This window comes from Rhinatrema bivittatum, chromosome 4 (genome assembly GCF_901001135.1).
Source record: "Rhinatrema bivittatum chromosome 4, aRhiBiv1.1, whole genome shotgun sequence".
Taxonomy (NCBI): domain Eukaryota; kingdom Metazoa; phylum Chordata; class Amphibia; order Gymnophiona; family Rhinatrematidae; genus Rhinatrema; species Rhinatrema bivittatum.
In genome coordinates this window covers 138,082,110-138,102,794 of record NC_042618.1, presented here as the reverse complement: position 1 = coordinate 138,102,794, position 20,685 = coordinate 138,082,110, and the positions used below count along the sequence as shown (strand labels likewise).

The 20,685-nt window shown below is 40.7% G+C and overlaps 1 protein-coding gene across 2 annotated transcripts in view; it reads left to right on the top strand.

Annotated features, from left to right (window-relative positions):
• LOC115090145 (protein farnesyltransferase subunit beta-like) overlaps positions 1 to 20,685 on the top strand; it is a 165,315-nt gene that overhangs the window by 56,514 nt on the left and 88,116 nt on the right. The gene's annotated exons all lie outside the window — the stretch shown is intronic.

The following is a 20,685-nucleotide window of genomic DNA, read 5'->3' as shown; positions in this document are numbered from 1 at the left end:
GCAAGCCTACCCCAAGTCACCTCCCACTACCTAAAATTCCTCTGTGAATCGGCCACCGATGTCTGACTAAGAATGCTGTAAGACCGTTGATCATTGTACATTGTTATTGATGTTATAGTTGTTATACATAGTTCTTGTATTTGCTTTGCCTTACAATATTTTCCTCTCCCCCTGTTAATTGTATTTTTCGGTTACTTGTAAGGGCACTGCCCAAAGGTTTCTGTTTTTTGTGAACCGATACGATGTGCGAACGGCTATCGGTATAGAAGATTTTAAATAAATAAAATAAATATTGCTTATTAATTAATAGTGACATGGATTTTTCCACTAGGAACTTATCCAAACCTTTTTTTAAACCCAGTTACACTAAGTACCATAATTATATCCTCTGGCAATGAATTCCAGAGCTTAACTATGCGCTGAGTAAGAGAGAATTTTCTTTGATTTGTTTTAAATGAGCTAATTGCTAAATTCATGGAGTGCCTCCTAGTCCTGTTATCTGAGATTGTAAATAACCGACTTACATTAAGTTCAAGTACTTTCATGATTTTGTAGACCTCCATCATATCCCCCTCAGTTGTCTCTTCTCCAAACTGAATAACCTTAACTTCCTTAGCCTTTCCTCATAGGGCAGCTGTTCCATGCCCCTTATTTTGGTCGCCCTTCTCTGCACTTTCTCCAGTGAAACTATATCTTTTTTGAGATGCAGCAACCAGAATTGCACACCATATTGAAGATGCGGTCTCGCCATGGAGCGACACAGAGGCATTATGACATCTATAGTTTCATTTGCCATTCCCTTCCTAATAATTCCTAACATTCTATTTGCTTTTTTGATCACCACAGCACACTGAGCTGACAGTTTCAATGTATTATCCACTACGATACCTAGATTTTTCCTGGGTGGTAACGCCTAAGATAGAACCTAACACTGTGTAACTACAACAAGGGTTAATTTTTCCTTAGATGTATCACTTTGCATTGTCCACATTAAATTTCATCTTCCATTTGGAAGCCCAATCTTCCAGTCTCACGAGGTGGTCCTGCAATTTATCACAATCTGCTTGAGATTTAACTACTCTGCATACTTTTGTGTCATCTACAAATTAGATCACCTCACTCATCTTACCCTTTTCCAGATCATTTATAAATATATTAAAAAGCACCTGTCTAAGTACAGATCCCTGAGGCACTCACTGTTTACCTTTTTCCACTGAAAACTGACCATTTAATCTTACTCTCTGTTTCCTGCCTTTTAACCAGTTTGCAATCCACAAAAGGACATCGCCTCCAATCTCATGACTTTTTAGTTTTCTTAGAAGCCTCTAATACAGGACTTTGAACACCTTATGAAAAGCCAAATAGACCCTCGCACTCTTATTCCTTGCTGCAACAATACTTGACCAGAGCCTATGTATAAAGTTAGGTTATTTTGTTCACCAGGTTTTTCCACTTGTTTGCTAGCTCCTAACTATCGCTCTTTTCCTTCTAGTCCCATACCCTGCACCTGTTTAATGTAATTTCAACCTGCAGTTATGATGTAGCTACTAATACTGGTATAAAAAAGATATAAATAAATACACCACATCTATCTGTTCACCTTCAGAAAAAAAAAATGTAGATTTGTGAGGCAAGACTTCCCTTGGGTAAATCTATGCTGGCTGTGTCCCATTAAACCATGTCTCTCTAAATGTTTTGTGATTTTATTCTTTATAACAGTTTTCATGATTTTTCCGGCACTGAAGTCAAGCTCACCAGTCTATAGTTTCCTGGATCACCCCGGAGCCCTTTTTAAATATTGGGGTTATATTAGCCATCTTCCAGTCTTCAGGTACAATGGATGATTTTAATGATAGGTTACAAATTAATTGAAATAGTTTTCAGAACCCTGGGGTGTATACCATTGGTCCAGGTGATTTACTACTCTTCAGTTTGTCAATCTGGCCTAGCACATTTTCCAGGTTCACTGGGATTTGGTTCAGTTCATTTGAAATATTACCCTTAAACAGTTTCCAGAATGGGTATCTCCCCAACATCTTCAGTAAACACTGAAGCAAAGAAATCATTAAATCTTTCCACGATGGTCTTATCCTCCCTAAGTGTCCCTTTAACCCCTTGATCATCTAATGGTCCAACAGATTCTCTTGCAGGCTTTCTGCTTTGGATATATTTTAATAAGTTTTTGTGAGTTTTTGCCTCTACGGCCAGCTTCTTTTTCAAATTCTCTTAGCCTGTCTTATCAATGACTTACATTTAACTTGCCAATGCTTATGCTTTATCCTATTATTCTTCTTCCAATTTTTGAATTAAGATCTTTTAGCTAAAATAGCCTCTTTCACCTTACTTTTTAGCTATGCTGGCAATCTTTTGACCTTCCTTCCACCTTTCTTAATGTGTGGAATACATATGGACTTTTTTTTTTTTTTTAAAACTATTTTTCTCAAACTTTCCCTTTTGAAAGTTTAATGCTAGAGCCGTGGATTTGCTTACTGCCCCCCTTCCAGTCATGAATTCAAATTTGATCATTTTATGATCACTATTGCAAAGTGGCCCCACCACTGTTAACTCTCTCACCAAATCCTGTGCACCAGTGAGAACTAGATCTAAAATTGCTTCCCCTCTTGTCCGTTCTTGAACCATTTGCACCAAGACAAGGCATGCCGACTTGGAGAGGCGAGGCAGGCACAGGATCAGGAACGCAGGAGTCAAGAAACAGGTACAGACAAGATGCAGGTGACCGTTGCTGAGGCACCTGGGGGTCTGCGGTGGCCTTTTATACCCAGAGAAGGTGATGTCATCAGAAGGCGCCAAAACCCAGTTTCCTGCCTCTGGCCCTTTGAAACATGATGTGTGTGTAGTGCATGTGCCTTTGGAGACTGCTAGGAGGGGCAGGAGCATGGTGAGGAGGAGTGGCATTAAAAAGAGCATCTGAGATGTGGCCTGCTTATGCCCTGCGGCTTTGGGAGTGAGTGCCACAGCTCACAAGACCTAGTGAGAAACTTAACAATTACACACTGTCAGGGATAGTCACTTTGCTGAATAGAATTCTTGTTTATGAAATGGAGATGGCATCCATTAAGATATGATAGCTGATATCCACTCATTGTAAAGTGGAAACAGTTTGGCACCACCAAGACATTGCCGCGGTGAGGTCATCTCTCCAAAGTCAGAAGCTGTGGTTTAAGAAAATTGCTGCAGAAGGCCACTGTCTCCCTCATCCTGTCTGGCGTCTGAGACCGAGGGAAATCTATTTTCCTCCTGATGTCTGTCTGTACACAACCTAGTAGTCAAGTAGCTCTGATACTGATGGGCCGGACTTATGAATCTCAGTGCTTTTTCATGAGCTCACACTGGGAACGTCTCCTCCTAAAGATCATAGTTGTGCAGAGGAAACACCCCCAAGCAACATGATTGGCCCTCTCAAGCAATGGGTACAGCTATCATATTGGGATCAGTTCCTAGACATGAATCTTTCACAAAGAGGACACTTGTTGAAGCTGCTGGCTTTCTCCTCCTCCTGGGCATCGAGCAAAAAATTAATACAGCAAAATCAAATAACTCAATGAGAGGAAAAATCCAACCTATGCTACCTTAATGCACCTATTCCAGAGGATCAGGCAGCCACAAGAAATAAGGAAACTTGGAAAATACTCAAAAATCTACTTCTAGGGTGAGAGAAGACCGTGGGCCTCGCAAGAAACAATTTCTGTTTCTGGGAATCTAATATTGCCTAACAGCGGCAAGAGAGCTCTAGGGAAAAGATTTATTTATTTATTTATTTATTAGCTTTTATATATCTACATTCGTGGGTACATCATGCCTGCTTACAATATAACTGAAGGAGGAAATTACAAAAAACCAGGGTGGGGGGAGAGGGTACAGATAGGAAGAGAGAAGGGGCGAGAGAAGAGAGGGAAAAACAGGAAGAGGAGAAAAGGAACAGTACCTGATGGAAAACAAAAGAATATAAGTAGCATTGCAAATTATACACTCAATAAGGGACTGTGGATAACTGAAGGGGCCACTGTGGATGCATGGCAGAGTAGCATGCTGCACAGGCCCAACGGAGCATGCTTAATGTTTCTAAAGTCCAATTTTGTACCATGCTCCATCTGATGTCACCCATGTCTAAGGCAGCCATCTTGCTTGTACTTAGAGAATTGTTTTATATTCTGCTTTAATAACTTCGGTGTATGCTATGGCTTATTAAAGAAAGCAATTATTTAACAGTCTTTGTCTGCCAGCCTCCAAATACATTGGCTTGGTTTCCATAGAATTTGTGAGCATAGCACCCACTGTTTAGATTAGATTATACCACTAATTCACTCAACAAAGAAACTAATTAATTTATTGACCACAAAGTATTCAAAATCAAGAGCATACCTCATGCATGCAGATTTGCTTTTGCAAAATTGAGTTTTGAAGAAAGCTGATGTTGACAAAGAGGATCTGTTTCCTTATACTTTTTTTTTTAATATGTATCAGATATTTAGCCAGCAAAAAAGCATACATAGTCTCTGTTGGCTGTTCGTTTTTAGATTATTGCATAAATAAAACTGTAATAAAACAATGTGGTAAGTGTCATGGCTTAAATGAACTAAGACAGTGGGGTTTTTTGTTTGTTTTTTTTTCCAAGAATCCCTACTCTTGGCAGGCCTGTTTTATTTAGTATAAAACCTTTCTGAGGAAATTCCTCAGTGTTTCCGTTGACTTTGTTCTGTCTGTTCTCCTATGGCATTGTGATTTTTTTTTTATTTTTTTTTTTTCATTCTGTAAAAAGTGACATGGGAACCTGAGTATCTTAAACTGTGACATTTTTGTATGCATGAGGCTGAGCTGCAGGCATGTTTTGTTTTATGAATGGGAAGTACTGAGTTTCTAAATTTTTTTTATTTATTCTAATGAATAATTATGCTTTTTTAATGGTGACTTCTAGCAACACTTTACAGGTTCTGCAGGTTGTGTGGGTCTCTGGTTCCTTAGCCATTTTATGTTTCTGTAAATGCTTTGGGGAAAGTGGGACATGGAACATATAAAGAAACATAAAATATGATTGCGTTTCTCTCCCCCACCCCACCCCCTGTGGTCAAGGAAGTAAACAATGAGGCGGCAAAATTTGCAGAAAAAAATTGCTCCTGATCTGAAAACCAAAACCATTGCTAAAGAGATTTCACAAACAAAACTGAAGATTCTACTGCACAGCAAACAGGTTTGAGTTAAGTGCACATTAGGGTGAAAGAGAAGCCTAATTTCTTGTGTGCCATTTCCTGCCCTCTACCACTCAGGAAAAGGGATACTGGCAATAATGTATGGATCAATCCTTTTAAAAACAAAAACCACTCTGTTCCCTCCCTTCCGCTCCTCCAACCCTCTCTCCTTCCGCTGCTCAGTGCCTTGGCAGCAGTGTGTGGGGTGGGCCTCTGAACTGGTGTGTGCTCAGTATCTGTGGCAGCCCTGTCCCCTTATTCTTCGGGTTACCTGTTTGAGGAGGGGCAGGTCTGCCATCTGGTGTGAGTATGTGTCTATATAATGTGTGCCAAAAGCCTAACCATTGCTATCAAAGGTACAAAGTGTAGGAAATCCGATAAGGTCCATTTTCTGAAGAGTAGGTCCACAGATTCTGACATTATGCAATTTTTGAATTACAGGTGAATGATTTCAGACAGGTTCTATCTAGAGGATACTCAAAGGAACAAAAAGAGGATAGATATCAGCAAGTGACATTTTTGAGTAGAGCAGAGTTACTGATCAGGGAAGCCTAAGAACATTTTGAAATTGAGGAACATCAGAGAGGTATGTTTCTTTATATGTACACACTGTGTGTCCCCCCCCCCCCCCCCCAAGGGATTGAATACACTGCACTCAGACACAAAAATATCATAACTAAGCATCTTAATCTTAAAAAGCATTAAAGACTCATTCTAATGAAAATAAGGGAGGTATGTTTCTGGCTGTTGTATAAAATCCAAGTGACTGGTATGAGTATATCAGTAGTATTATCTGTAGCTAAATGCAATAATTGATAAGAAATACTGTCACTAGGACACACAGAGTTCATGTAGTTAGTACAAATAATAAAATAAAGTTCTTAGGTTCAGATTTAAAGGCTATTCCTTATCTAACTGAGCAAAAGCATCACCTTGGCTGCATGATTTAATCTTAATCCTGTGCAAGTCTTGAGCAAACTTATTTTGCAGAGAATTCCTTGCTGTTGCTAAATTTATCCATTTTTTTTTTTTGTACCAGCAGCATTTTTACTAGAATTTCCCTCTCCCACAGATAATCTTTCACTGCTCTAAATCCAGTTACAGGGAGTCCTAGTAGGCAATCAGTGACCCTTCTTTTTCCCAACTGTTCCCTCTGTGTAGTATAGCCAATAATGGAAAATGTAGTTAGATGTTCATTATATTCTGCCATACAATATAATGAAGCTGCCGTTGGGTTGAGTGGTGACCATTTTGAAAAGCTGGAAAGAAGCGCTGCGAACTGTGATGGGGTAAGAGTTAGGGTGAGGAGAGCTTAGTGGGTCTTTGCTTAAGCAGTTTGGTAGGTGAGGAAAGGGAGTTCTTTTGGAGGGATTGTGTAAATTCATTTTGGGTAAACAAAATATAATAAAATGTGAAATTAAAAAACAAAAAGGAAAAACAAAACTAAATAAGATTTTTTTTTTTTTTATGTGCACACACCTAGTTGCAAATACTCTTGTTCAGTCAGACCTCATACACTAATGCAGTGTTTTTGCAACTCAATTGCAGCCCTCTAGGACTGAAAATGAATACCACTAGCTTAGAGTGTTGACTCTTTCTAAATCAGTTTTCAGAATATCCTTAATGAATATATATGAGAGAAATTTGCATACAATTGAGGCAGTATAGGTTTGCATGCATATTCTCTAGGGATATTCTGAAAACCTGACCTGTTTGCAGCCCTTGAGAACTGGAAGTGAATACCATACATAGTTCCACATTTATCATGTACCGTATTTTTCGGACTATAAGGCGCAGCGCATTAAATGAAACAAAGCTCAGACCGTAGGGCAAACTTTTTTTTTAATCGGTTGCGCCCTTTAAAACTACGGTACTTTTTTATTATCCCCCCAATGCCCTCGGGCGCAGCGATAGGCAGATCGGCAAGGCCAAGAAAAAGATCGCGTTTAAACGCGCTGATGCTCCTCCTCCTTCCTGCGTGGGCAGGAAGGAGGGGAAGCATCAGCGCGTGCAGAAGTGGAGCAGCACTTGCGTTTACGGACCGCCGCGAATCTCAAGTCGCAGCGGCCCGAGAAGAAGAAGAGGCCCGGTAGCAGGGCCACTGCAGAGCCCATCCTGCGGCGACCCGCGAAGAGGAGGCCTAGAGGTGAGTGAGAGCCTGTGCTTGAGCAAGACAGCATGTGGGAGTGAGAGACTGAGTGTATGAATGATTGTATGAGACACAGCATGTGACAGTGAGAGCCTGTGTGTGTGTGAGAGAGAGAAATGCATGTGAGAATGAGAACCTGTGTGTTTGAGGGAAGAAGATGGAGAGAAAAGAAACAGAAAAAAAGACAATATAAAAGGAGTGGCAGCAGAAGAATTCATATATAAGGCGCACCGGATTATAAGGCGCACTTCCCATTTCTGAGAAAATCGTAGGTTTTTATGTGCGCCTTATAGTCCGAAAAATAGTAATCAGATCCTAATTCTAATCTATAGCAATCATCCACGTGACTGTATATTCATAGTGCTATAAAGTGACCAAAAAGCCTATACAAGGCACTGTGCTTAATCTACAGGCATATTAGCAAGCATACCCCTGCCCATACTGAATACTTGGGCTTTGTAGCATGAATACATAGTTATATTGCTAGGAGTAGAGACCTTCATGTTTAGTGTTTTATTTTTACTAGGAAGTTATCGGTGTTTATTACACCAAAGATATTTACCTGGAAAATTGACAAATCTTTTTTCCACTGATTTCTCCTGTTTTTGTTCTTGTAATACAAACTGATAACTTCCTGGGTAAAACAGAATAAAATAAAAACTGGAAATGAAGGACCTTCTCTATGAACAATAGGCTGTTAGTACAAAAGGAGAGAAACAGAGTACTTGAGCCCTTCTTTAAAATCTTTGCCTGACCGACAATCGCCATTTTAAACTCCATACCTACAGAGAAAAAGATAAAACAGACAGATGAAGTGAATTGGTCAGGCAGGAAACAAGGATAGAAAAGAAAAACATTCATGGAAGAATAGCAACATTTATAACCAATGATATCAAACCTTTGCAAAGCAAGAAAGGAATCCTACTGATACTGAGTGACTGCTCCCATTCTCATAGAAAGCAATCGGACGTCTACCTCGCCACTCAAGGACCATGGAAATCACACTGGTGGAACAGTCCATGTGAACTTGCAACAAGTCAGCCAGGCTTGCGTGAGCAAAATGTATTAAAAAAATAAATAAAGGCCATACTTGGACATGAGCATGTGCTAGGTAACATGCAGATCCCTAATTTCTAACAGACACACACACACATGCAGTTATACTAACAATCAAAAACTTTAAAAACGGTACTTGCTGTCTTGTCTATGATGGGTCAAAGCTACGAATTGACTGAGACACCAAACCGAGCTCTTCCGAAGTAATCCAAGTACTTACAAGAGTAGTCAGGAAGACTGAGCGTACCGTTTCCGTGGGCCAGTAATGTCCCTAAAGCACCATTTGGAGAGAGCAGACGTGCTGGCCTGGTCTCTGCCATTCTCTTGTAGATCAGGTAGGCAATGATGATGAGCATCCTGGGGCAGGTATGGCATAAGAGCGCCATCCAGACGCACGAGGGCAATGCCGCAGAGGCACTCAAAAGACTTTTTTTTTCCCATTTCACACAGGTGATAGAATAAAGGATTTCAATAAAGGGTTGTCTTGCATTAAGAAAGCCGAGAGGTGTAACTTTTAACCCCTTGGCCTGTGAAAGATGGGTTATATTATGATTTACATGCTCGGCGGAGGACATGGACCTCGTGTTTTATAACCATAGTAGATGTAGAGACTTTAACAGAAGAAAGCAGGAGAATCTTTGGTCCTTGGATGGCTGGCTGTGCTTTTTTTTTTTTTTTTTTAAATACATTTTTAGCCTGCTATGCCAAATATTGCTCAGAACAAATAACTAGATAAAGCTCACTTTAGAAAGTGAGCTTTAACACCTGTCAGAGGGTGAGATGTGACTACAGTGGCATTGATCTGTCCATGCCTTTTAGGTGTAGTGGCCACCCATTTCCCCCCTCCTATTATCCAGTACGTTATTTATATACATGAAAGACCAAAAGTGGCAGAGAGCTTCTTGGATAGCTCAAGGTGATGTGCGACAGAAGATGGTTGTGGTGTCCTATCCAGACAAAAGCTCTTTCCCTTTTCCCCAGGCATCCTCCCTATTTTTTGGATAGTATGCTCAACAGTTAAAAGGGGGCAAGGATATGCTATCTTAAGAGGAGCGTAGTAGTAGAGAATGAAGCTTCAGAATTGAGTTATATAAAGCAGTCGCGTGTTTGTGAAAGATTGGCCCTCATCGATGTGCGGTGTTGCTGCTGCTAAAGCAGTAAGAACGAGAATACATTCCTTCCTATCCCCTGACTTCTCCGTCCCCTCCCCCCACCTCCCAAAAATATTTCCTGAAAGTGTCTGGGCCTTTGATTTTGGCACTGCGGAGGGGGAGACTGGCTCCCTCATGCCGGGGAAGCTTACTGAGCCCTTTTGGAAGTGAGTTGGATCTGGGGTGAGGAATGAGATGTGGGGATGTAAGGCCCAGATATATATATTTTTTTTAGGAGGGTAGGGAGGGGCAGGAGATACAAGAGTGGATGGGAGATTGGGGGGGGGGAGTACAAGCTATAGAGCCTCATTAGCTTTACTGCAGCTTACTAAGACTGCAGAAGTTAATGCAGATACAGATGCCTATTCTACATGGGTATTAGGAATATCTATTTATTTTATTTATTTAAAAATTTTTCTATACCGTCAAGTTAAATACCATCACAACGGTTTACAGAAGGGAACGATAAAGAGAAATATGGGTGGTATAGATTACAAATTACTCATGTGCCATCATAGTGCGGTAACAAATGTAAAATAATAAACTAGGTGTGTAAATTAAACCTGATTGTTAGGAAAAAATTAGGCAGTTTGATTTTAACATTAATGTGCTTATGTAGGTTACTAAAAACTTCTAGCCTTGTTTAAATGCAGGTGTTAGTGTTAATCTCCTTTTGATACATAGACTGCAACGGTTTTACTTTAAAGAACTTTTTTTTCCCCATTTTTGCCTATGAAATAATCCTTCTGGAATAAGGCTCAAAATGTGCAAATGAGCACTCTGAGCAGGGGCTGGTCTTAAAATGTCATATGAATACTTGTTAAGATTTGCAAGCTCTCCGAGACACTTGTTTCTGGCAAATAAAAATCAGTTTGTAAGTTTAATATTTTTATGCCACCAATGTTTCTAAGTCAGTTTTGTAGGCAAATTAAGCCCACAGTGATTGGTGGATAGGGGAATTAAATTGAGCACCTGTGAGAGAGCATTTCAACATAATTCACTTTCAGGTTACACTGTGTTGAAAACTTTGAAGGAACATTTCACCTTGCATCTTTGAGGGCACTGCCTGTGCTGTTTTTCTTCTAGAATTAAACCAACCTCTACGCATTCTCACTTTTCTTCTCCCTCAGGGAGAAGGGATTCTCTGACCGTGCTCCTATGATCCATCTTTAGCTATGGTTAGAAGAGGAAGCAGAGTCCAATATTTGTGACTCTGCTGCCTCTAGACATCATCCCGAGTCGCTCTTAGAACGTGCACCGTAAACACAATTTAGTCTCTGAATCTTCTACCTGCATTCTGCTATATACAATCCGTGGGGTGGTTTTTTTTTTTTCTCCAATTGCACAGCCTTGCACATATTCTAGTGATTATATTACAGATCTCAAATACTACCCATCTTAAGGAAGCCTTTCTTCCAATTATTTCATAATTGGGGCTAAGGAAATAGGTTGGGTCTAATTACAAGTAAACAATGTACTACATTTCTACATGTAGAGGGTAATTTTCGAAGCAGTTTCTTTACCTGCAGAAATGGATTTTTAAAAGAATTGCTTCCCCTATACCTGCACACAAGTGTGTGCATAGGGTCTCTCTGCATATACTTTTACCTGCAGTGTGAGAGTGCGTCCTTTTTAGGCGTGGCTAGGAAACATACGCATGCTTTTACGTTTTCTAAAGTAATCCCATTTTTGAGGAAAACTACCCACACAAGTTAACAGGTATGCGGGTCGTCTTCCTAGGATAATTTTCAAATTGAAAATATATGAATACTTTCATAATATAAATTAGGGCAAAGCCAGTGGGTAAAAAATGCCTGCAGGCTTTTCATTTATGGGTCCAGCTTTAAAATTGCCCCATAATGACTTTTTTTTTTTTCTGAATGAGTTATTTCCTTTAAAGGTAGCAAGTGTTGATTGATTTATAGTAATAAGGCAGGATGTGTGCAGAAGGGAATTATTCTGCCTGTGAGTTCCTCAGATTTTGGATCTCTCTACCTTTTTCTCCCAGTGCCTTGTATCCTGCTGCTGCTGCTCCCTGTTAATCATTCTGCCATGGGATTGATCTTGTTTTCGTACTGTACACCGGCTGCTGCTATATAAACCTGTTGTGAGGTACAGAAATTTTAAAGTTGACAACCAGGTGCTTCTTGGTTCAGAAACAATGGGGTAGATTTTCAGAGCCCTGCTCGCCTAAATCCGCCCAAAACCGGGCGGATTTAGGCGAGCAGGGCCCTGCGCGCCGGGAAGCCTATTTTACATAGGCCTCCCGGCGCGCGCAGAGCCCCGGGACTCGCGTAAGTCCCGGGGTTCTCGGAGGGGGGGCGTGTTGGGGGCGTGTCGGGGGGCGGGCCCCGGTCGTCGCGGCGTTCCGGGGGCGTGTCGGCAGCGTTTTGGGGGCGGGTACGGGGGCGTGGCTACGGCCCGGGGGCGTGGCCGCGCCCTCCGTACCCGCCCCCAGGTCGCGGCCCGGCGCGCAGCAGGCCCGCTGGCGCGCGGGGATTTACGTCTCCCTCCGGGAGGCGTAAATCCCCCGACAAAGGTAAGGGGGGGTGTAGACAGGGCCGGGTGGGTGGGTTAGGTAGGGGAAGGGAGGGTAAGGTGAGGGGAGGGCAAAGGAAAGTTCCCTCCGAGGCCGCTCCGATTTCGGAGCGGCCTTGGAGGGAACGGGGGGAGGCAGCGCGGCTCGGCGCGCGCAGGCTATACAAAATCGATAGCCTTGCGCGCGCCGATCCAGGATTTTAGTGGATACGTGCGGCTCCGCGCGTATCTACTAAAATCCAGCGTACTTTTGCTTGAGTCTGATGCGCAAGCAAAAGTAGGCTGATCGCGCTTCTTTTAAAATCTACCCCAATCTAAATTGAGGACTACTTCAGTTTTCAGCAATGACAGAATGAAGAAATGAAATTCAGCATCTTATGGCACACTGACTACCTCCTTTTTTTTTTTTTTTTTTTTTTTTTTTTTTTTTAAATTGCAGTTGATAGCAGCAGTTCTGGAAAGCTCTTTTCGTTTAACTCTCTGCAGTCTCACTTACACCCTTGACTTGTCTAGTTGCTACCGGAAATTAAATTGTTGCTGCCTCTTCCCCCCCCCCCCCCCCCCCCTTAAGTCAACAGGAAGGGCACAGTTCTGTTTCTCTTGCTTCACATACTTGGATATATTTAACTGACTGTATTCACATTCAGATATATCCAACCATCCATTAAAGATGTTCAGTAGAATTGTTATGCAGTAAGATCTCTTGTATTTGATCACTACTATCAAATGTGTCAATAAAAATAAAGGAGAAAAAACATGTTTGGTGGACAGTGGGAGCTCCCTCAATAGCATATGCTTTTCCAGAAGCTTGGGCCTAATCTGTGAACAGATAAGGTATGTTTAAAAACATACACGGACTGTTTCCAACGAGCTACAATAGTTGCCAGATGAAATACTGCTTCTACTGCAACTTATCATTTTTATAATGCTGCTAGACATATGCAGTGCTGTATGATAGACCTTCCCTGTGCAAGTCGAGGGAAAATTGACCTCTGAGAACTGCCCAGCTAAAACCATGCATGGGCTTTGTACAGCCTGCATACCTTTTTAACAGGATTAAAAAAAAAAAAAAAAAGGCGCTCCTGGATGTACGTTTTAGATCAGAAGAATAAAATAGTGCGTGCACACGCGCTATGATACTTCCCTCCCCTGTCTCCCCAGCTCTCCACACAAACAGGTGCAACGTATGCAATCACTTTTAGGGCGCTCGCTTTAGAACCAGCTAACTTTCTAAGAGCTACTGTCTGGGTGCTTTCTCTTTGCAAACTAGCTACAAAGTTCAAATGTTAAAAGTACTTGCACTGCGGAACAAGCTATTTGAAAATCGCCCCTACTGCTCCTGGGGAAATGCTACAGCTGCCTCAATTTGAGGAAATTCTAACTCTTAAGTTTTAACATCTAATAAATTATATAGGCATGTTTTAATTAATGTCTTTTTCTACTATAAAAGCAAAACAGTGACTAATGCTATTTTCCTCCAAAGGAGTGTATTGACTGGCATGAGTGAATTCTCAGCATAAGGCCACGTGCCGATGTCTGCTCAGAGAACAAAATCATAGAGGTCTTCTCATAAAGAGAAAAAGTATGCAAATTACTCTCAGCTGTTGCCATGTGGGAAAAACTGTATTATAGGATTCATTTGATCACTTAGAATGGGTTGTTTTTCATAGCTACGTTTTAGATTTCAGAAATAAAACACAGAACATCTTGTAATTTACAATTTAAGAGAGGATATATAAGGTGTCGTTACAATTCCTAGTGTTACCATATGCTGATTGACTTAAGCACAGCACTGCAATAGAAATGCGTAAACAAGAAGAGAGAATAAAAGTTGTCCATATAATTGCTACCCATAACCCTTTATTCTTTCCAAAGACAATTCCGTGTCCCATCAGTCCATGGAGCCTATTACTGTGTGTTTATTAAACTGCATGATTTATTATTTATTTATTTAAAAGATTTTGCATACCGTTCATAGTTACATCACAACGGTGTAAAAAAGCACGTGGCTGAGCCCATTCTAAAATGCGTGCAGCATGTGCGAGGCCCAGCCACGTGTGTAACCCCTGGTTTTTACGTGTGTGGCCATTTTAAAATCGGGCCGTTTGTGCCTAAAGTTGGTTTGTGGGGGAATCTTCTGGATGTCTTGCTTCAAAGGCTTTATGTCCTTTACAAAATAATGTGATAAAGAGCTGCAGTAACACAGGTAAAAAAACAAAAAAAAAAAAAATCATTGTTAATGAAAGATAAAGACCACAATAGTTATTCCAGTCTGCCAAGTTGAGATTTGTTCACTGGGTTAGATATATGCAACCCAATGCCAAATCCCCCCCACCATGTTGGGGTTTTTTTTTTTTTTTTTCCGTATCACCGCCCTTTATATCTGACCCAAGCACTCAGAACGTGTCACGGTGATGGCCTTTGCTACCTCCACTAGTAGTACAGGCTTTGCCATCTTTAACTTGGCTTCTTACAAAACCAATACGTAAGCAAACACTGAGATCCCCTTTTCTGTCACCAAGTTTTGTAATCCCACAGCTACCAAAGTTGGTGAGGTTAATGTAAAATTAAAAAAAAAAAAAAAAATCCAACCTTTCCTTCAATGAAGTTTGGGTTTTAAACATGGACTCTATTTTATAAGGCTTTGGATCTGATATAAGGCTTGTTCCCCCCCCCCCCCCCTTAAAACAAATGACATTCTGTTTCCTCTCATAACAATGGGTAAAGATTTGGATGCAAAAAAAGTATACAACTTCAAGTATACTTGATAGGAGCAATTTTCAAAACTCTGTGGCTTGTTGCAGTCCACTCCAGCTTTCTTGGAAGAGCAATGCTGTTGTACCACTGCTCCATGCAGGTTACCCCAGTCAGGGCTGTCTTTGGTTGGAGAAGGAGAGGAGTAGTCAGTTTCTGCAACCATGATGCAGGAAGGAGCAGCGCCCAGGGAAAGGGACTGGCAGCAGAAGGTAATGCAGAAAACCTAAAACCATGGTACATGACTGACCAAAACCCTTAAAAAAAAATAAATAAATAAAAAATCTCAGACAAAAGGAAAGAGCCTGGCATAAAGACCCATCGCCCCATAAGACATCCTCATTCAAATCAGCATTGCATCAATACAGAATCTCCACCCTCAATGCCAAACGTGACTTCCATGCCAAAAAAATTCCACGACTACATTTACAACTCAAAAGCCCTTTTCTCCTATGTCACTGAGCTTACAAAACCAGCCCCTCCAGTCATCTCTGACAAAGAAGCAGGCAGCAAATGTGAAGAATTGGCACTATACTTTCACAATAAAATAGCAAACATCCTTCTCAGATTCAATCCAGACCTTCAACCCATCTCCCTCTCCCCACGCCCTACTGCTGCTTCTCTCGATTCCCTTGATCTTACATCCTCCATGGAAATAGCCTCAATCCTCAAAGATTAGACCAGCCACCCACCCCTCGGACACTGTCCCCACCAAAGCCCTCCTTATAATACCTGACACCATAGCCAAACCCCTGGCTGACATTATCAATTGCTCACTATCAACTGGCATTGTCCCTGATTCTCTCAAGCATGCTGCAGTCAAACCCATCCTTGAACCCAGAGGACCCAGTCAACTTCCGCCCCCATCTCCAGTCTCCCTTTCATCTCAAAAATTATGGAAAGGGTTGTCAGTCAACTATCAAACTATTTGGAGGAAAACAAGATTCTGCACGCTTCCCAATTCAGTTTCCGCAAGCACCTTAATACAGAAACCCTCCTTCTCTTCCTCACAGATTTCCTTCTCAGAGGCATGGACCAAGGAACCTGCTATATACTAGACCTCTTGGACATCTCTGCAGCCTTTGACACTATAAGCCATAAGCAACTCCTCACCCGCCTAGCCCATATTGGCCTCTCAGGCACTGCATTCCACTGGTTCACATCATATCTCACAAATAGGAAATTCTAAGTTAAAATAGGCAACTCAGAATCCGCCCATCACGCGCTCTCCCAGGGAGTCCCTCAGGGCTCCTCCCTCTCCTCCACCCTCTTTAATATATACCTCACCCCCCTCTGCCAATTCCTATCCGATCTCGGCCTCAAATTCTTCCTATATGCTGATGTGCAAATCATCTTACCCATTCAGGATACCCTAACAAACGCATTGGACCATTGGAGAAAATGTCTTGCCTCCATCAATGCTCAACTCTCTGACCTTCACCTAGCTCTAAACGCATCAAAAACCGAACTGCTCCTCATCTCCCAACAATCACCCCCCCCCCCCCAAACCAGCCATCACAAATGATCCTGCCTATAATACCTTCACAAGGCAGCCCGATGCATGAAATCTGGGGGTTCAAATAGACCAACAACTGAACCTAAAAAAACATATCAATCTGATCCTCAAGGAAGGTTTCTTCAAACTTAATGTCATGAAAAAACTGAAACCTTACTTCATGCCAATGACTTTCGCACAGTCATTCAAGCCACACTCTCTCTACAAAAATAGACTACTGCAACTCCCTCTTCCTAGGCCTTCCTTACTCTACATTAAAACCCCTCCAAATGCTACAGAATGCAGTAACGAGAACCATCTCTAACGCCCGCAAATACGACCACATTACCCCCCCCCCCCTCCTCAAGAACCTGCACTGGCTTCCAATCCCCTCTCGCATCATATAAAAAAAATGCTAAATAAAAATAAATATACAAAACACTGACACACAAAGCTATATACACACACACACAACTCAAACTGGCTCGTTGCGCCATTCTGCCCTGTACGATCTAACAAATCCACCAGAGCCTCCAATAATGGAACCCTCCACGTACCTTCACTAAAAAAAAAAAAAAAAAAAAAAAAAAAGCACACCTTACTTCCACAAGGGAACGAGCCCTATCTATTGCTGGACCCATGCTGTGGAATTCTCTACCCCCCCAATCTCAGGCCCGAGACTTGCACCTCTAAATTCAGAGCCAACTTGAAAACCTGGCTTTTCAAACAAGCCTATCAACAATAATACCCCCTACCCTCCTCCTTGCAAACACACCCGAACCATCCATGCAAACCCTCCCTGAACCCTTGTACGTAGTTCTTTTGTTTCTACAAATATTATGCCCAGTGTTAATTTATTTGGCTATCACTTGTTTCAGAGTAGCCTGATTCCTATGTACTTTCAATCTACGTTCTCTCAGTTCCTATCAATCCCTCCCCTCCTCCCTGTTTAATGTAACTCTTTCCATATGTTGTTTTTGTTTGATTAAACAGATATGATGTCCCCACTAATATCGGTATAGAAATTTAATAAATAAATAAAATAGATAATACCACTGGGTCCTTATTTGGCTCTGGATTTTAATTTTAATGGCCATGAAGTTGGGGGAAACTTGTGAACTGACAAGCAATCACAATCCAATTTGGATTGCAAATGGAAGTTACTGCATTGCTACAGTAACATTTTCAGTAGAATAGCGAGGCCTGTGAGGTTGTAGTTAAGTGTCTGGATCTCTCCCTGCCCTTTATAATGTTGGACTAGCTAGGCCCAGCTGCAACAGATTTTGTGTGGAGTTAGGTGTCTTAGGGAGAGAAGCAACAGATGTTTGTAATTCTGCAAATTGGTGAGAGATTTGCAGGGCCACAGTAGGAGGCAAAAGTTGGCACATTTTTGTACAGGAAATGCACGGGGGTTGAACTGAGGCTATGTAGAATGTCCGACTTTATACTCATTAATGTTCAAGCCATTTTACATGGACTTTTTTAATCTTTGAAATTGTAGACTTAAATATGCATTTTTAATGTCATGCTAAACATATCATTTATGACATGTAATGAAGGTGACGAGCAGTAATACAATGAAAGTCAGAAATGGCTGAGATGTAAAAAAAAAAGTACTGCTGCTTTAATGCAAGTGGAATGTTGTCATAGTTTCTCCATGTGTGCATAATAACATCAAGCATTTGCGCAAGTGAAATGCTCTTTGAGTAACAATTGATATCATAGGCTTGGGGTGGGTGTATTTCTTTCATATACAAAGCTGTATTTGCAAATCCCGCTTATTTGTGTTCCTGTTTATTATTTTTCCCCTCTGTTTCCCTCTGCCTAGTTGCCTGACCCTGGGTTGTTACTGACAGGCCAATATAGTATGGTACGCTGGCTGCTGCGCACGGCTCAACGTGCGGTTGGACACGCATTTTGGACGCATGGCCATAACCCCCCAAAAGGGGGGTTAGCACACCCAAAACGCGCGCCCAACCACTCACGTAGATAATAGCACTCATCACATGTAAATTCATGTTGATGAGCGCTATTATGTATTCCCCTCAATGCAGAAAAAGTGTGTACCCAATCCACACATTTGTACGTTTAGAAATTACTGCTTTTCTGTACCTTCAGGGCTGTTCTGATTGGCCCTTTTTCAATGACATTTGTCGGTGAAAAGGACCAATCCCTTTCAGGACAACCTTCTGAAAGGTGATTGGTCTTTTCACTGATATGTTTGTTTATTTAAAGTTTATATACCGCCTTTACAAACAGAGTTTAGTCAAAACGGTGTACAATATCATTGAAAAAAAAAATAGAAATATAAGTATAAAATAAAAACAATATTAAAAATTACAAAAAATATATAATATAAAGTAAAAAATTGAGGAGAAAAAAAAACAATAATTATAAATAGTGATTCATCATGAAAAGAAACAATGTGCCATATGGGTAAGTGTTTGATTATTTAGAGGGTGTGTCTTTATATGCGATTTGAAAGAAATGTGTGTTTAGAGATATTTTGAATTGTTTTGAATTTGAAATAGATCTTAATGAATCTGGTAGAGCGTTCCAAAGAGTTGGACCTGATATAGAGAGAGCTCTTTTCCTGGTGATATCAAGGTGTGCCAGTCTAGGTGATGGTATGTCTAAAAGATTTTTGTTCATCTTAAGTGTCTGGATGGTTTATATATACGAAGAAGAGAACAGAGAGTAGTAGAGTTAGTTATGAATAAGAGAGTGAACAATAGTTAAAATTTTGAACTGTATTCTATATTTAATCGGTAATCAATGTAAGGACTGAAGTATGGGGGTAATATGATTTTTTAATGAAGAACCTGATAAAATACGTGCAGCTGCGTTCTGAACTAATTGAAGTGAATGAAGCGTGCTATACGGAAGACCTATGTAAAGAGAATTACAGTAGTCAAGCCCAGAGAAGAGAAGTGATTGTAGAATACTGCGAAAGTCATGGAAAAAAAGCAGAGGTCGAAGTCTTTTCAAAAGTTGCAATTTATAAAAAGAATTCTTTGTTACCAGTGATATATGTTGTTTTAGAGAGAAGTCTGTGTTAATGGTCACACCTACATTTTTTGCTGATTTGGATATTGGGATAGAAGTACCTTTGAACAGTAGATGAGATGGAGTACCATTGGTTGGTTCCATAATAGATGACAGATGGATAATTTCAGTTTTAGCTGGGTTAAGTTTTAGTCTATTGTGGGATAGCCAAGTATTAATTGTTGTGAGAGATAAAGATACTAAAGAAAGAGTATGTGGCCATATTTCATAAGGTACCATAAACTGTAGATCATCAGCATAAATTTTGAACTGGAGATTTAAAGAAGCAAGAATATGGCAAAGAGGTAACAGATAAATGTTAGAGGATGGGTGATAAAGAGGAACCCTGAGGGACTCCTGAAGCAATAGTATAGGGATCGGATGAATGGTTATCTGTTGACTTGCTGAATGCGATCGGATAGAAATGAAACAAACCATTGAAGAACTAAGCCTGAGAAACCTATGGAAATGAGAATTTGATGGTCTACAGTGTCGAAGGCTGCGGATATATCTAAGAAAACAACAATATAATCTGTATAGGAATCAAAAGCCCGAAAAATAGTGTAAAAGGATGTAAGTAAAAGAGTTTCGGTAGAGTGACCTTTACGGAATCCATGCTAATTAGTGTGTAGAATATCATTTTCAGTTAGATAATTTGTGAGCTGAGATAGAACTGCTGATTCAATAAGTTTTTTGCTAAGGATGTTGGTGAAGGATAGACCTAAGATTACTAGGCTCATAAGAATCTTTGGATTTATTCTTAGGAATGGGAAGAATAGAAGTTTTTTGTTTTTTTTTTTAGACAGACTGTAAAATGTCCAGATTCCAAAGATTGATTAACTAATTGACTAAGGAAGTCACTTGCATGGGGTGCTAAAGCTTTAAAGAAAGATCCTAAACAGGGGTTATCAGGCGAATTTGAAGGATTTTGTTTCCTCATAATGGTTTGTATGACATTCTCGGTAATTGGAGAAAATTCAAACCAACTGTAGTTAACTTCAAGAAAGTTGTAAGAGGGTAATGGAAATGTTGTCAATTGGTTAGATGTGTTAGTGAAGGGACCAATCTGCAATAAGTGAAGGAGTGAATAAATCAATATTAGTGTCGGGCAGTAAAGAAGGTTTTATAGTTATAAAATCTCCCTTCTCCCTTCCTCTCCACCCTATAATCTGAACTCATATCTAGTTGAAAGGAGATTTGAACTTGAGTCTAATGAGCAAGAGATTTCCTCCCTTGAACTACCCTCCAACATTGCTTTTAATTAGCTATATTCTCATGCTCCTATTTTGA